Below are 15,174 nucleotides of genomic sequence, written 5' to 3' on the forward strand. Positions count from 1 at the left end.
GGGAAAAAAAGAAAAGAAAAGAAAGATCCTGGCGATGGCACAAAGCCAGACAGAGGAGGTGTTTCAACAGTTCATCATTATTATATTTGGCACTTTTTAATCCGTGCACCAACCGATCGAACGCCGCGCGTCTTGCATCTCCTTCCAACATCATTTAATGCCGCTGAAAAGAGTCCTCTGCAGATGAAACTGGAGATACTAGGCGGTATCGGTCATTCCTATTAAAAAGAAAACAAGTGGTTGAAGTATGTAAGAGAGAAAAGGCTCGTCAAGAGAGAGAGCTAGCTCAGTGGGAAAAGGACCAAGCCTCAAACACAACATACCAGGCATGCCTCGTCTGACCCTTTGATGCTGCACGTGAATCTCACAACTCCTCTGTTATTTATTTGACACCAATTAGAGAAACATGATTGGTCCGTGCAGCTAAATTTGGAACTGAACTGGATGAAAAATACAACTAATTTGAGTAACGTTTCTGCAAGCGAGTATATGAAGGCCTCTCTGAGGGCAATTCTCTGATCGAGCCTCTGGATGAACTCTCGTCATCGGGTTATTACGTTTCCATTTAAACTCTACCTCTCCACTTAACTTTCAGTTCCTGAACACACGACGTCAAACATTCTCTCGTGTTCAGGAGCAAAATCTGGACGGAAGACGAGAGGAAAAGCAGCAAAAGTCCAAGGAAAAACCTCAAACGGCGTTCAGAGAAACCGGATAGCCGTCGATCGAAAGAGAACAAAAATAATTCTCCCTCTTTCGAAGAAATAATAATGCAATCAAGGACTGCTTGATTGCACAGTCTATGGGTGGTTTCCATTTTTGCAATCCTGAATCTTCATCCAAGAGCACATTATCACCCTGAACCCTTAATCTCCGTTTGGCTGTTCGTCGTATCCGTTTGGACGGCAGTTCAGTTTAAGCAAATTATGTCAGCCGATGTTGAGAGAAAGTTGCAAGCCGTAACTCTTCAACTCTATGAAGGCCCTTATGTAAAATCGCCCCAAGATCCGTGCAAAAGTTGCGGCTGTGCTGAAATGCACATCACTGTTGCACACTTCCTTTTCTATGGTGTCCGTGGAAGAGCAGAGATGAACGTCTCTTTAAAAAGCAAACAAATATCCCTCCGAATAAGCAGCCGTGACAGATGGCTGCAAGCACAGAAATAAAACAGTCTGTGGAAGAAAGAAAAAAAAAAAACCAGCAAACAAAACTCATTCCTCCAGGGTCATGGCTGTTTTTATTTGTGCCTTGCAAAATAAATGATATTCTAAAGCGAAACGTTTGAACCCAAAAACATTACAGAGACTGGAGGGTTATTAATATCCCCTTTTGTATTATTCAACATAATCTCACGTTGCAACCGCAAACTTCAGCGGGTTTTATTGCTAGCACATAATTATGAACCTAAAGGAAGTAGTATTTAACCTCGTTTACTTAAAGTACCCTAAATAAAACAAGGTCCAGCTAATTGCCTTCAGAAGCACTTTGCCCAAATACACTCAACCTGTGTGTAATTTACATGCAAGGTCAACTTGCTCTTATGGCAACACACTCGTATTTGCGATTGACTTTTGGAAATCATTTAATTTGACTTCATTTCACAATAACCCACCAATCTATTTTGGTTTAAAATTCCAATAAAAACCCCGAAACATTTTTGGCTAGTACATGTAAAAACAGGGAACAGGGTTTAAGTGGCCTGCAGAGGAGTGCGACTGAAAAATAATGCTGTGAAAATTCAACCAATCGAAAGTGGGTAGGATCCTCACTCCAAAGCTCCAGCATAAAATTAAACATCTGATTCCAGGGGTCACATTTGGACCACGGCAATCTGTTTTTATCCAAGAAGATGCGGTGGGAAAATAAGGTCTCAGGAAACAACCCTGGTTCCTGGAAAAACTCTCTGAACTGGAAAGATGTTTAATATTGGGTTTAGATGAGAGTAAAAACACAAAAGTGAAATTTTTAAGGATGTTTGGAGTGGGGGTAAATCAGATATATAACCAAAACAAGTCAGTCCAGTTTTGAAACAGCACGGCCGCCTCTGGCAGAGTGAGCGGTTTTGCTTTGAATATTTTATGATGGACTTCAAAAGAAATACTGCTGAGGTTCTTCTACTTTCCATGTTTATCAGCTTGGTATCATTTTGTTGTTGTTAGCCGTGGCACTAGTGAATTTCTGATATCTGGCAGGAAAATAAAGATGCGGGGAGAACTGAATAGGTGTCCTGCCTCGGCCTGAATTTATGAGCGTGCGTCACATGCCTCGCACTCAGCTCCTCGGTTCACAGTTTAATCCACACCGGCTTTGTGATGTTCTGCGTCTGCCCGTCTGTTGCGCTCGGGTGTCTGATAGCCAGACTGGGGGGCCAGCGGACATGTTCTGAGTGATCAAACACGCCCACGCCGCGGTTTCCTCAGCACAGAGCCAAAACAAACCGGAGGGCCGTCGGACAGAATCGCAGCTACAACTGGCCGGTTTCATGGACGGTTTACTCTCTAAGCACCTTTTAAAATATGCAGATGGGCCAACCAAAACACTTCGAATGGTTGTTTGACGGTGACAGCTTTTCCTAGCAGCTCAATTTAAAATAAACCTTCTAACGTGTCATCATTTGATTCCATGCCAGAGCAAGGAGACTTACAACTAGAAATCTATATCTACATTGTTTTGCAAGCCTGAACTCAGATGCTCAAATAATCCAAAACACTGCAAACAGTTCATTCAGTATTTCAACAATAATTGTCTGTAAGTGGATATGAATTGATTTTAAAGTCTTCCTGCCTTTAATCACAGGCAGGAATGCTAACATGCCTGAAAATCTTTTTTTGTATTTTGATTGCTTTTTTATTTAGTCTTGAATTTTCACAATTTCTCTAACCTCATTGAAGTGTAATTGGATGTGTTTAGTGAAATGTAGCCAATAAGGTAGAATAATGACAGTGTTATTTGAAGAAAACTCCAAACTAACACAAAAAATAAATTTTAGGGGAAAAAAAGACACTTATTGGAGACAAGCTGGAGAAGAAAATAAGCGAGGCTTTCAGAGTTCATAATTAGTGTCGGTTTTCCCCAGTTTTTAGACCTCTGAAAGGATTTCCTCGTGAGCCTTTTATCATTCGACGCAAAAACATCAAGTATTCCCCGAGGGAAAAAACAGAGTCCAAGAAATGATTCTTTCAGCAGAAGTCACAATAAGAAAGTAAAAATTGCATGTGAAAACTGGTGTCCACGTTTTATCAGCTAAAAACTGTTTTAGTAGAAGACACCAAACACGCTCACCTAAATTAAATGAGTCACATAAAATAATGATGGAACTGAACAATCCAAGAAAACTAACAAATAACATTAAACCAAAGCTTAAATGAAGAAATATACAAATACTAAATCTCTAGATGTAAAAACTCCTTTAAAAATTTGATTTTACGTCATTCCCTCTTTGCCTCCCTTTGATGACCAATTAAAATTCCCCTTTATAAGTCATTTCTCAATCATTTGCCTACCAAGAGACCCATAATTATAAACAAAGCTGTATTCACCTTGTTCTTAGCCTTTCCACTTTTCAACAAAAGAAAGATTGAACGGAGAAAAAAATACGCAGGAAAAACTTTTATGCATTACATATCTAATGAGGACTAGAAACCATTTACTTACAAAGATGTGAGGCAAGTTAAAATAAGATACCAGGTGGAGTAAAACCCCCAACAAGTAAATAAATAAATAAAGCTCTTTATAAATCCAGAGGCTCCAACAAAAACCTTCACTTCCGGCAACAGACGACTTCACCGGAACTGTGCCGCCTTTGATTGCGCTGGCAAGGCATAACTCGGATCAGGGTGGCTTCATGAGGATGACAGCTACAACTTAACTCTGACCTGTGACTCGTGAGCAGCCGTATCCGGCTAAGCCCGTTTAGCAGCTGCGGCTCTCCGGCACCGTCCATATAAGGCGGGACGGTGGAGACCGGCGGCGTTATCACAGCCAGACCGCTGCTCCGCGGTCACAACACATCGCTGCCCAGGGATCCCAGGGGATAAGTCTGCTCTTTGACAACCAGCCAAAGGATAACGATAACCTCAGAGCCAAAAGACGCTCGGCTCTGCTCTCTCCTGATCCGGACCCGGTGTAATTTAAGAGTCTGCTTTAGCTCGATGCAACAGGTCCTTTCTAAATATAAAAAAAAAGGGAGGGAAAAAGCAGATGTGCAGAGACACTAATCTACATCCTGTGAGAATAAATACAGCAGACAACAGTCTAAAAAAAAAAAAAAAACTTTTACAACCATGATTCAGTCGAACAAAGTGGATTTGATACGGTCTTTGTTATTTATCACTTTGTGTTTTAAACTGTCTTCTTTGAGATTTGCTTGTCAGATGTAAAGTGATTTATCAATAAGAGGGGAAACATGTGCAGTAGTTTCATATTTCTGCATTTACTCAACTTGTTTAGCACATGACAATCTTTTCAAATGTGCACATGCAGAATGTTTATAGGCATGACTTTAAAAATAGGTAGCACAAATGGGTGGGATGATATAATCCTGGATTCAAGACGAAATGAGAATCGAGCAATTTTAGAGAAAAACATCCATTTATTTTCATAAATAGAGTTTAACAAATCTTAACATCTCTACATGTTCCTCACAATACGGTGAAGAGTATCTTTTTCTCGTAGAATTAAATTTAAAGACGGGTAAACGATATGTTCTTCTTCTATGATATTGTAAAAGGTAACCTTTAATAAGCTTTGTGGTCATTTTGGGTAAAAGATCTGAGTCTTTACCTAAGATATCACAGGGCAGAGTTGCACAATCGGCCCTATAAATACCACACTAAGTGAACTTTGTTTGACCCTCATCTTGCTGATGAGTCACCAGTAAATGTGCATGTACTAGAGAATAGTTTTGTTTAATGGCAAAGCAGGATTTCTATCATGTCTAGCCTTTAATGATGTGCAGACCAGACCAAAGATTGGCATTCGTTAGCGATGATAATGAAATTACATCCTAGAATCTGCATAACGGCAACATAATGAGCTCAATGGATTCCACACGCCACCTCCATAACGACAGCATGTGAGGAGAAGACATGCGACATGCACAGAGGCTCATTTCATTTCATGGCACTGCACACACGACTCAGGTTGACAGAGGCGAGCTTTTCTTCTTTTGTTGATACTGGACTTTGTAATAAAGTACCTGCACTCATATTTGAGATTGTTTAGTGGAGGGAGGGGGTTATTGCAGCTTCAGGCTAAGAAGGCCACAGATGTTATTAAAGGGGCAGCATTACGGGTTTCTCAGCCGGATAGTCCCATTTTATAGTGCAATCAAGCAACTATGTTACCTTCAGTTGCTATTAAAGTGCTGTATGTATCAAACATGGCTTAGAAGAAAGTTGACTTTGTAATTTTAACGCCTTGAAATTGGGTCTCTGTCTCTTTAAGAAGCTCTTGATCTTTTCTGAAACTGTGCATTCAGGAAGTCATCGCAATGATCGTCATTTCAGGGAGAGAGTGAACATGTTCGATGTCTTACTTATTGCTTGGTAAGCAACAAATGATTTTCATTTCCTATTAATAAAATACAACTTTGTCCTGGATCTACTGAGACCAATCAATCATGAGTTTTGGTTGAAGTGGAGAGCACAGAATATGACCAGGTGGAAGGGGAACAACTCATTAGATACTGCCAAGAAGCGTGGACTAATTGCTTCCTGAGATTTCATGCATTCTAATGGTTTCAGACATGAGGCTGCCCACCCACGCAGACACACACTCACTCACACACACACACACATTATAATCCAGGTTATATTCATAAGGATGAATCTGGTATCCACTTTCTGTTCCAGCTGCAGCCATGACCAGCCATGGGGAGATTTACTGTCTCTGTCCATGGAGTACTTCTGATTCACCGATTATGAGGCGGGCCTGTACATATGATACCAGGAAGCACTCCCTTTGGTACTGGCAGCAAGCAGGGTTCCACTAATTAAAGTAAATATGGCACAACACACACAGGCCAGCAGACAGGCAACACATCAGGTCCTCTTTTTTTTTTTTCTGGATTACATTATGTACTGTTGTCGTCATTTTTTTATTTTTATTTTTTTACAATCACTTTTTGGTCCGAGGTACAGTTCTCTCCAGCTAGGGAGGTCAGTCTTAGGGTAAAGCACAAGTTGTACTTCAAGTAGAAAAGGACAAATCCTGATCAAAAGAAATAATTTGATGATTACTAAGCTATGCGGTTGCACGGCAACAAGGACCAGGAGGAAGCTGTGAACAGTTTCAGGAGAATCCGTCTCTGCACCAAAACAGGCACTCGAGACAAATGTCCTGTCAGAATCTCATCTCAGGTAAACAAGAAAGAAGCCTTGAACCAAGACGAGAACTACAGGACTGCAGGAAATGTTCCAAACAAGTTCTGTCTGCAGCGCTTGAAGCAGGTTCGCCAACAACTGGCAGCGGGCGATGTGATAAATTATTGAAACTTCACTGTGGTTTTATAGAATCCACTGTGAGTTTACAAAGAAGCATGGAGAAGTTTCATCAGACAGCAGGATTGCTCATTTGATTGCTAAAATTTTGTTTCATTTGCGATTTCCACCTCTATCTGCCTTGAATATGCAAGACTTGGAAACGGTGACAGCCTGCTGGATGATGTCGAAACAGGGTGGGGACGTTTACAGTTTGAAAAATTGTAAACACCATCCTTTTCTTCTAAGAACAAAAGGATGCTGAGAACTAAGAGAGGCAAACAGCGGCCAGTTTGTGTTGTACATACCAGTCTCATGCAAAACTATTCATCATACGACCTTAATGTAAATATTTTATTGGTACTTTATGTGGCAGACCAATACAAAGTAGATCATCTCAAGAGAGAAAGCGAAACGATACATGGCGAATACAACTTTATGAGTGGTATGCCTTGATAATTAACGCCCTTCACTACGAGACCCCAAACTACGGTGCAGTTCAGCCCATTTTCTCTAGAAATCAGCTAATAGTAAACTGTGTAATTTAGTCTAAATATAAATCCAGAAGGCGGCTGCATGTTCTGGATGGAGTGTATTGACATAGCTGTTGAACCGAGCCCAGGTCGTACCCCGCCTCGCTGGAGATGGGCACCAAGCGACAACCCTGACCTGAGAACTGATGGTCACAGATGCTCTCCATCTAGTCTGAGCTTGAACTTGAAATTTCAGGCTCTGCATCCGATGTAGAAAGCTGGTGGAGAAATACACTCGGAAGTTTTGTAGCTTGAACTCCAAAAAAAAAAGAAAAAAGGTGATTCGGTAAAGTAGTGATTTATGAGACTAACCCATCAGTATTGCATGAAAAACACACCAGGGTTTAATAAGAGTCGCGTTTCAAAAGGAGTCAGTAACACGATCATGAGACTCGTCATGTCTTTTGCTAAGAGCAAATAAATATTACAATCATTTGAAGCATAAGCTACAAACATTGTACGCCCTAATGTAAGAAAAAAACAAAACAAAAACATTTCAGACCAAGTAGCGTTCAATCAATATGACATTTATGAGAGAAGCATCTCTCATTGGTTATTCTGCTGGTTCTCCAAATATGGATGGGCAGGATTATGACATTGTAAAATCATAAATACTGTTCTTACTGTACAGATAAGATCAGGGTTTTTTAAAGCAGCCTCTTATAATATCTTGTAATATCTAAATGTTTTGCATAGCAGTGGAAATAAAAGAAAAAAGTGGGAGTGCATCATGAGAGCATTAACACGTTTCTACCAGAGCCAACACTGTCATATTTAGTGAGCAGAAAAAGGGCTCAGTTTCTCAAGGCCAAAGTCAATACAAATTAAGTCAAAGAGTCGGAACAGAACCAAAGCATATTTGTAATATTAACGCTGAAACTGAGTTTCACTCCAAGTGGACACTCGGTTCAATCAGAGCTGAAATTAATACACTGCTTCCAACGAAAACAAGCAGAACGGTGTAGAACGGACTCCAGAGTGTGAACTCGGAACGACACGACAACTGCGACGCCACGGTTTCAGTAACATATAGGTGACATGTGGGATAGCATGACGAGTGTTGATGCAGAGCGTCTCACAGAACCTGGCTCTGCAGACTGCTCCTACGCAGCCGCACCCGTTTGTCCAAACAAGGTGCTGGAGAAAGGTCTTTTTATCTCAGTGCCTTTAGACTCACAAATTTTTATGTAGTAGCAGAGAAAGCTAATTCAGTCATTTGCACCTTTAGGTTTACAACACAGGCAACAATGCTGTTTTATTTCAAAAAGTTTCAGGAAAAGTGTAGCAGGGTAGGGCAATCAGAGTGGGAGCAGAATTATGTCACCTGTTGAAAACTGAACCAGTGAGGACATGGCAATGCATTGGCTCCCCTGTTCTCCACTGTTAAAAGATAAGAGTCAACATCAACGTTAGTTCTGAAGGTTTGAGAAACATGATTGCAGAATGACAATAATGCAACTGTAGGAGGTGTTCATTGGGGTAAATATAAATAAAACAAAAAAAACATTCCTGCTAGTGAATGTTCTCCGATAACTTGTGAGGTCTTCCTGTTTTCCGATCCAAAGCAGTTGAAACACTATTTTTCTCCTCAGAAATTAAAGTTTATGTATGAACAAATCAAGCCCAATAAATATATTTCAAAGTCAAGTCTGAAAAGTTAGAGAGTAGTCTACTGGAACTACTGCAGAGTTTAGTTCTTCTAGTGATTTGTGGCGCACACCCTTGGATATTACAAACTCTTCTATAAATTCTGCAACAAACTGCACAGACTACATAAAAAAATAATTGGTTTCTATTCAATTGACTCATGGTATTCTTTTAAGCAATGGGAAAAGTGGTAGCCTTCTTTCAGCCAGCTCACTGACAGTGCACAATGATCAAACCATGGCATACTTTGATACTGCAATATAGCCTTTGTGTGCGTGTGTTGTTTTTTTTTAACCAGATGTAGAAAATGCCTGCAAAGATCACCTCCACACTCTGGACATTGACTTTTTAAGGTGGACAACACTTCACAGTCCCTTTTTTTACATCAAGACAAAACAAAAGACTGACAGTCATATCACCACATGAACAACTAAAACTGCCCTCCAAATCCGACACTGATATATGGGTGGGGGAAAATAAAAAAAGTATATTTATTTGATAACTTTTCCAGACATTTGTACACAAAGCTCATGATGACAGTTTCTTGCTTAGACTAAGAAGGATTTCCCCTCGGAAAACACATGAAGGAACTAGCTAAGCTTTGTCAGCCGACACAATGAGACCACAGTGTCAGCGGTCTCATGCTAGGAGTCCTGCAGGGAGAAACTAAAAGCGGGACGGCATATGACCAGCTGTTCTCAAGGTCCTGGAACCACGGCCCTCATGAAGCTTCAAAACAACCACAAACACAAACAACAGACATGGAAAAAAAAGAAAGAATAAGCCAGGTAGTCACAGTAAAACTCCCCTGAATAATAATAATAATAATAATAATTAATAATTAATAATAAATAAATGCTTAAGCTGGTATGGTAGATTGGATAACTGGTTATTGTTTGTGAAGTACCGTCACTCATACTACTTACCATTACTGAAAGGGAAAAAAAAAGAAAACAAAACAAACCTGCTGAGGATGTCAGGAACATTTAGGTGAGGGAGGAATAATAATCTGAAAAGGTAAGGCTTTTGAAAGATGAGCCGTCTGACGTTTTGTAGGTCAGCGCAATTATGAAAAAGCAAAGTAGCTCAAAATTATTTCTCCTCAAATGAGAGTAAACCCGAGCAGTGTCACCGTGACACGTGGAAACACAAAGAGAGAACAAATGCAATCCAAAGAAACCTGCAGGTTCATCATGTGTTGACAAACTGAAAAGTAAGACAGTGGATAGTAGATACCATGAGAGTAAAAGCTTTATTATACATGTGATCAGAGAAACGCACTTAAAATGTGGTCAAGCTGATGAAGAAGAGACGTCTGATGAAAAGGCCTCTCCAGTCTGGTTACAACATCTTCACAACAGCACAATAAATGCATTAGAAAGACCTACATATCGTGTTAAAGAGTTTCACGTGGTATTCTTCTGTTGCTATAGAAGCCTGAGTCAATGTGTGGCTGTTAACAAAGTTGTTATGGAGACTGAGAACTGTGCAGAGAGTAGAGGAGTACGCCTGCTGCTGTTTGCTTTCTTTTCCAACGCTTACAACCCAGAGGATTGTGCCCCTGACCTCACCTCTAAGGTTGAGCCCAGGTACAAGCCTACGGCCTTTCTTTACCACAACAGACTAAAGCAGTCCACGCATTTCTTCAATCTGTTCACCTCCTTCATCGTCCTACAAGATACCTAAACTCCTGGACTCGAGGAAAAGGCCTCATCGGAAGGGAGCGGCTTTCTTTTACCTCTACGATTTAAGAGATAGTCACTGATCTCAGGGACAGTTCACAACAGGTGTTGAGAAATCTACCACCGACTACGGCGATAGGGGCCCCCTCCTCATGTCAACTGTGGGTGATGACCTTGACATCAAGAGCCTGGGGGTAAATCCTTGACATCTGAAGTAGGTTACAGGAATCTTTCTCTACTTGAGCCCACTGCCTGCAAGGTAGAGTGTCGCAGTTGGGAGTAACATGAACCTCTGGTGTGTGATGATTTCCAGTACATTATCGGTTTTGGGAGGTGAAATAGTCGTGGTGGTCAAGAACTCCATACCCGTATCGAAAGAGTCTTCATGGCCCAACGTAATTTCTGAACTTTAAAAGAAGTGACTCCAATTGTGACACTCTAAAAATATACCGCTATAAGATCCCCAACTATAATGATGTAGATTGCTACTCAACAAGACTTGGTCAAAGTCACAATCCAATGACAATAACTAAAGCGAATAAAGGATGACAGCAGGATAAAACAGATGAAAGGACACAAGTACAGGAGGTTTTGGTCCTCCGTTGCCATAGCAAAGGCTTTTAAAACCTTTCTGAGAAGTGAATGGTTTTGCTCAACAAAAACATACAAGTGGCACATTAGGCACATTTCCCAGCTCTGTATTTTCAACCAGTGACTCCATTAAAGAGGCTCTATATAATTTCACTGCGCACAAAAAAACCCCAACTCATCTTATATCCATCTTATATCACCATTCAGAAGAGGTCATGATGTTCAGTTCAGGGCCGATTCAGGACAGAAATTGCAAAAAATATATTAGCTTTTAATCACCAGTCTGTTAGGCGACATGCTGGATTAGAGATTAAAGACGAGACGGAGGATTTCCCAGTTGAGCATCGCATTGTAACATAATGAGTTCAACGAGTTACGGGACAATATCGGATCTCCAAGGCCGATCAAACATCAAACTTGGAAAATCTCAGGTTTCTACGCCTCCAAAATCAGTTTGAGTCTGGAAATACCATCAACATTTTAATCATTAGAAGATGAAGCTGCAGATGAAGAGGTTTTGTATCACAGCAATCTGTTGCAAATCTTCATCCAGGAACGGCTCTCTGTGCAGTGAGGATAATTGATACGACATACAAAATAGGTTCAGAGTTTTCTTTTTAAGGAATCATATGGCAGCTACCGCAAAATTATAATAAAATCCACATTGTGCTAATTACATTTTCCCTCGACCTCTTTATCTCTGCGTATGGAGCCAAGTGTGCTCCTCAGTGGTTTTGTCAAGAACGTTTTGCATTTGTGGTTTCACTCTGGACGACTCAACATCCGTCAGTCTTCCAGCATCCAGCCTGTGTGCACAATTTGGAGGTGTGCACCTGATGCACGTAGCACTTCAGAGGCTTATGAAGGCCGTTGGGAGTCAGATGTGGATGTGATGAGGTTGTAGCCCCGGCGTGAAGCCGGCGTAGCCACTCTTCCTTCTGATTCTCTGCTAATCAAGCCATGCGTGTGCGTGTGGTGTACACATCACATAAGGTAACACTGCTGCTCCCAGGATCCTGATGTGCTGCACAGAACCGTGACAGGGCAATGTTTTCTGACCAAATAAAGAGTTCAGGCCCCTTGTAAGAGCTCAAAGCTTTTGTGGATCCTATGTTTTGTTTAATATCATAGAAAAATGGATGAATTTCACACAGTTTCTTTTAGCCTTAAAGCGTTGCCCTCTGACTCACGAGCTAAAGATGCCTGGAAATTAAAAATCGACCTGGATGTACGGTTTACTTCCAACTTCTAGCCAATCCCAGAGTAAAGCGACTTCGGATTGACGGTTTTCTGATATTTACTAGTATTTAGGCCGATATACTGTACACACCCTCAACCTGAATGTGAGGAGTTAACTGAGAAGCGCATTGTTTCAAAAATACAGAGGCTTTTACAGCAGATGGTGCCAACAGTGTCCTGCACTCAGTTATCAGTAGATGTTGCAGAAATATTGCGGTGTTAAAACAGGTTAATTTCTAGTTTTAGGATTTTTGTCCCATTAAGGATGCACAGCAGGGCTGGAAAAACATCTAAGCTTAACTCACAATTCTATCAACTGTCAGGACAAACATGCATTTGTCTTTTTTTTTTTTTTTAATGGATGTGTTGTTGCAAATCTGAGTTAAGTGCTCTTCTTCACCGCCGCTAATGTTCCAGTCAGACCCGACATAAAATAAACAGCTGCTGACAAATTAAATGTGTAGTTGTCACATAATGCTGAGTTGGTCTACATATTTGTTGGGGATTTTTAAATGAAGATTAATAGTCTTATTTACATGGACGATAAAAGTGTAAAAAAATACAGAGAGAGAGAGAGAGAGAAAGAGAGAGAGAGAGAGAGAGAGAGAGAACAACCACATTAACATCGCAAATCTAATTTGAGCTGTGGCTTGCAGCTCGAGTGGAATACTAACCCACAGAAGAGTTACCACACTAAACCGATTGATTGCAGGTTTGGGGGGAATGTATATCACAATTTATAAATTTCCCCTGAAAATAATCTCTCCATGAGTTGGAATTTCAACTTAGGAGACAAACTAATTAATGCGAATGGATGGCAGATGAGGAGAACGGAGCAAAAGATGTCCCTGGTGCAAGACTAAAGTGTTGCTCAGTGAAAAAACACAACGTGGAAACTATTCACCCGTTTGACATTTCACCATCAGATCAGTTTTCTGCTGATGCAGAGCAACAGCAGAGCAATCATTTACACCGGGTTTCGGAAGGTTTTAGATGCTAAAAAGCAAGGGGACAAGTGGAAAATTAAAATGTACTCCAAAAAATAAATAAAAAAATAAAAATAAAAATGGTGAGACAAATTTGATCTTTCTGTGCATGTGAGGATTCTTGTCGTCAGTGCATCAGCACAAGCACACGTTATTGTGGAATTAGCCGATATGCGACTGGGAACTAGCAAATCTCAAGTTTCCCTAAAGAAAATTTAGATTTTTTAAATTTTTTGTTTTTTACATTTACAATGACATTCACAGTGACATTAACAGAGAGACCGTATTGGTGGCTGCAGCTTCCTGATGATGGGCTCCGCTCAAGTAAAGCTAAATCAGTTCATGTCCAAGCATCGATATCGATAGCAGCCGGTCACAATAATGTAAAACCTGATCGAAGGATCGAAGCTTTGTTTTTAGTTTTTTAGACACCTATATGAAAAAGACACTTTTCAGATCGTAGCTGAAGCACATTCTTTTTAACTTGCAATTTTTATTAGCACTTTTTACACATTTTTTAAAAACATTTATTTAGAAAAACGAGAGAAAGGATAAGCTGAATACTTTTTTTTTTTCCCTGAAATCCTTTTCCTCTGTTTGAGCCAGAATAATAAAACGGCGTAAGCCTGGAAGTACGAGCACACCGGTGCTGGGGAAAAAAAGAAAAAGTTGGTCGGCGTTTGTGTGACATACCGTCCGTTGCTAAGTTACAGGAAGACAGAGGCAAGTTTTCTGAATATGCAGCAGAATGCGTCAGCGCCGGTTTATTAAAGACATCCTCAGCTGGCCTACATCCACGCTCATTTCACATCAAATACCTGAAACAGGAGCCCGCTGAGTTAAAAAGCAAGTATTTGGAAGCTTCCATAGAGGATGAGGACAAATTATGAAAGAAAAAAAAAATCTTAAGCGTTCAGAAGCTGGTCAAAAAACAGATCATTGTGCCATGACTCTAAGGTGGGTAAACATAAAAAACAAAACAAAAAAAAAAAAACAGACACTATGGGCATCTGTTTTGAATTTCCACACATTACAAGCAGCACAATTAGGCAGCCAGAAAACCCATTACCTCTGGAATCCTGGGGCTGCTGGTCTGCTAGCATGTACCGAGTCAGGAATCGGCTTTATACTCACAGATATGAACACGATCACCCTCAAAATCCAGTTCATGGATAAGCGTTTGAATCTGTGAATTAACATGAACACATCCTTTTTTTAAAAATAATAATCTAAAAAGTATTTTCTCTTAACCATAATGGACAAAAACTGTTTTCTATATCTTAACTCATTCATGTTTCTTTATGTGACAAATATTTCATGACTGTTCATATAAACCAAAAACAATACCAAAACCTGAATTAGCTCCAAACTGGACTCTCCAAATTCACCCCGAAGACCAAACACAGCTCCCTCTACAGTTCAGAAACGGAAGTGCTCCCAAAGGGGAGAAAAGCTTTAAAATCAACAGAAAATACAACTGAAAAAGATGCAAATGATAAGGAAAGCATAAGAAACACTGAACCTTTAGTAACTACCGACAAGCAACAAGGTTCTGAGTGAACGAGGAGGGGAGATCAGATATGAAAACAACAACAAATCCAGCAGTTTGTTCCCACGTCAGCGCATGAAGACCAGCGTGGCTTCCGCTGGAAACACAAGCACAAGCCGCCGTCCACACAATCACACCATAAACCAGCCTGGACTTTGCTTACGTAACCAAACAGTAGACCTCGAAAACAAAACAAAGAGTGAAACTCCAGGCTTTCCGCTAATTGACACATTCTTTTGCAAGTTTACAGTGCAGAAGATCCTTTGATAATTGAGACGGAGGGATGCTTCGTTGAGTTTTTAAAAAAGGCGTTTTAACTAAATGTCCCCTGCAATAAAGACGCACTCGCTGCTTTTGTTGGGATTTGAAATAACGACGTGCTGTACACGAAGCAAGTTTCACGTTGGACTTCCAAAAGTAGTGTAATCAAAAAATAAATAAATAAAAAATTTACACGCGACTATTAAA

The 15,174-nt window shown here is 40.4% G+C and overlaps 1 protein-coding gene and 1 long non-coding RNA gene across 2 annotated transcripts in view; one reads left to right on the forward strand and one right to left on the reverse strand.

Annotated features, from left to right (window-relative positions):
* The window catches only part of adcy5 (adenylate cyclase 5), a 75,114-nt gene that overhangs the window by 53,356 nt on the left and 6,584 nt on the right, over window positions 1-15,174 (reverse strand). The gene's annotated exons all lie outside the window — the stretch shown is intronic.
* LOC107835721 (uncharacterized) lies at window positions 2,592-6,039 on the forward strand. Its single transcript, XR_001661532.1, has 2 exons — window positions 2,592-2,748; window positions 5,853-6,039. It is a non-coding gene; the product is annotated as an uncharacterized LOC107835721 (long non-coding RNA).

The sequence above is a fragment of the Poecilia formosa genome, unplaced genomic scaffold (genome assembly GCF_000485575.1).
Source record: "Poecilia formosa unplaced genomic scaffold, Poecilia_formosa-5.1.2 Scaffold19, whole genome shotgun sequence".
NCBI classification, from domain to species: domain Eukaryota; kingdom Metazoa; phylum Chordata; class Actinopteri; order Cyprinodontiformes; family Poeciliidae; genus Poecilia; species Poecilia formosa.